This window comes from Coptis chinensis, chromosome 6 (genome assembly GCF_015680905.1).
Source record: "Coptis chinensis isolate HL-2020 chromosome 6, ASM1568090v1, whole genome shotgun sequence".
NCBI lineage: Eukaryota > Viridiplantae > Streptophyta > Magnoliopsida > Ranunculales > Ranunculaceae > Coptis > Coptis chinensis.
Genome location: NC_141461.1, coordinates 25,147,864 through 25,151,419, shown reverse-complemented (window position 1 = coordinate 25,151,419; position 3,556 = coordinate 25,147,864).

Sequence of the window (3,556 nt, the reverse complement as noted above, 5' to 3'; positions counted from 1 at the left end):
GTACCGCATAACATTTTTATAGCGTTTTAGAAATATTATATCTCCTAAAATTTCACACTCGTCACGTGTCAAAAATTACACAATATCAACGTCAAATCTTTCTTAGATAATGACGAACCAATTTATGCAGACTTCCTCACCATTATAGCATTTGATTTGTCCATACAATTTAATATATAAAAACGTAGCACAATTAAACAGTCAACAGTCAAAGGGTCAAACCCAACAGTCACTAGTCCCAAACCAGTGTTCCTCCAAACAGGTCCTAATCCAAACCCATGTCTAAAACAATTCAACCCATTGTCCTAATTCAATTAAACAAGACAAAGCCCCAAAACCAAAGCCCAAAAGTCTAAACATTTAAAGACCCAATTGGATCTATTTTCTGTCATATGGACCGGTCCAAACAAAAATAGAACTGGCCCAAACAAAAGAAATGAAACTGGCCCAAAAACTTAAACTGAACTAGCCCAAAACACAAATAGGTTCGGCCCAAAGAATAAATGAAATTTGCCCCAAAGACTAAACTCAAAAAGGCCCAAACAACTAACTTATTTCGACCCAACCAAACAAAAGAAAAGTTGGCCCAAACAAAACAAAAGAAACTGGCCCAAACAAAACAATCTAAGGCCCAAAGAACAAAAGCTAAAGACTTTGGCCCAAAGCCCAACTAAGATATCCGGCTGTAACTTAACTAAAATTGCACGCAGGAGTACTGGATACCCCTCACGGTCATCTCCTCCATCAGACCAGCTCGTGTCCGGCCACCGCAAACCTCCACACACCACCATACAAAAACCAACCGAAATTAATCCCCATAAAAAACCAACAACATTTAATAAAAGCAAAATCCTCAAATCATTCAATCAATATTCTTCATCAAAACTAGATCTGGATTCGCGCCGCCATTAACCCCGGACTCAAAGCTTCAATCCGCCCTACTGTCTAGCACCCAATCATCCCCACTCGGTTCGGCTTTGATCTCCACCAAAAACCTAACTATAATCAAAACCCAAACATCTTCACTCCTCACCAATTGATCTCTACACCAATTGAGCTTGACTCCATTACATCATTTTTTTTTAAAAGTTTCGACAGCCCCATTTCCATCACTCAACCAATATACCACAACAACCCAACATCAACCAAACATTAACAATCCACAATCAACCAAATCAATACTATATACAAGTTCAAACATAAATACAGGATGATTCTTTCCTTTGGGGCTTTAGCCGCCATTAACGGGCCCAATCAAGCTTCGACAGTTCAATATCAAATTTTAGAGTTTCAACAGAGTTTTAACAACATGACAGACAGGACGCCGAATAATAATAGGAGAATGAGCAATAAAACTAGACAGAAACCTTAGACAGAGAAATATGGCTGTATACACCGATACTCATAAAACTATAGGTTCGGTGAAAAGCAAAATAACTACTCACATTAATTAAAAGCTCCACAAATCCCTCATAGTCCGAATCGTTCCGCTCTAACTCTCTAGAAAGCGAGTTTTTTTTTTTTTTTTTTATCTCCGCCTCCATTTTATTTTATTTTTATCCAAAAAACCCTATTCTCTGGAAAAATATGAATATATATACTTGGGTTTGAAACCTAAGCCCAACACAGACTCGGGCCCAGAAATCAGGCTCACATATCCCAAATCCAATCCAACAAATTTTAAATAAAAAAAGAAATAAATTAATAAAAAAATAAATACATATTACAAATACGGGCGTTACACATTCCATTCTTGCATTCCATTTTGGTTGTTTTACATTTCATGCATTGTCTTTTAAGCTTTTGTATTAGTGTTGATATAGGAAGTCTTTAACTTCTAATAATATCTATTTTCTTCATGTTAAATTTCCAGTTCTTACTTTGCTTCTTTTTACTTTTTCATTTCATACATCAAAGACATCAAATCCATCTAAGGACCATGAGCTAAAACCCTTCCAAGGGGAGGGTTAATGATGCTCATGTGAGGATCAGGCTGCGTTTTAGTAGTCTAGAATCACTACTTAGGAAAATAGGTTTTGTTATACATTCGGTCCCAAAATGACTAAGTCTGATCAAGTTTGGAGTACTGATACTCCAGATCAGTCTCGTGCGAGACCCAGTTAACACTAAGTCAAGTCTCGTGCGAGATCAAATGGTAGCTGTTAGCTCTCTAGTTTGCCTAGTTGGTGTATAATTAAACCCGGAGTTGAAGTGATATTCCAGAGATGGAATATCAATTCAACTCCTCATGCTAGCAAGATGAACTCAGAGATGAGTACATCTTACTAGGGATCGATACTCGATGCCATTTCGGGTTTGTCTATGAAATCGAGACGGGTTAGAGATGTAGTGATAAGGTGCTCTAAAAGTTTGTAACTAATCGTGTATGATTATGATTGACCCTCTTCTTGTATCTCCCTCTCTATCTAGTTTACTAAGAAATTAATCTTTGTAGTTCTACGTTAACTTGCATTCTAAGTTTTAATTGAGAATATCTTTAGCAACATGAAAAATAACCTAAAATCCTACTCACTAATTCCCTTGAAGCTGTAAATTTTAGTTGTGAACTTTGCCTAGTCCAAAGGTTTGGACGATCCCTTACTCGATCTATATTATCGACCCACGTGAGTAAGGTAATTTGACTAGTCGGACATTTTACGGACTTTGGACACAAAAATAACAAACCTATAAAAAGTCTGATTATCAAATGGCATCACTGCATGCCTAAGAACTCCGGACACTTAATATAACAACTGGAATACATCACTAGGGAACCCCCCCCCCCCTCTCCTACCCTCTCCTCTTTTCGATTTTTCATTTATGTTGCGATTCTACCATTTCTTTTAACTGCTCGTAACGATTTTTATTTTTTTGCTTACAGGTACTTGTGAACCAGATTGGAATTATCATCCTTATGACATTCTAAGAACGCTATAAAAAGTTGAAGTACTGCACTTATCTCATAGTCTCGGACGAGACTTTCAAGGGTTGCGTGCGAGATTGCCCTGGAGTATCAGCCCTCCATTTTTCAGGCCCAAGTCATTTCCCTTCTCAGTGCTGTTTTGGACTCTCTGGACTTGTTTAGCTAACTTCCAGTATGTGCATGAGTTCAACTCGTTTCAGGAGTTAATTCGGTCGCTTAATTTTAATAGGTGGAGTTGCGGGAAGCTCCAGGTTTCACATTCTTCCACTCCACCGCCAATATAGGGTACCAAAACAACCGCAACCTTGTTCCCATTACTCTAGGTTATGGCTACCAAAATCAACCTGTAAACAATAACCGTGAACTCGTTCCTGCTGCCCCACTAGTGCAATCCACTGTCGATAAAACGGATGAAACTTTACTGACTTACATGAATCAACAGTCTCAAATCTTAGTATCTATCTAACAGTCTTTTCAACTGTTAGCACAGGATAAAAGTCAAAAGGGAGTGTTTCCTGGCCAAGCAGTTCCCAACTCGAAGCCCACAAACACTGCTTTTGAACTCACGAATGCACCAAGATCTAGTAATCCCAGCCAGGGTGAGGTGAATGTCATCACCACCTGATAATTGTA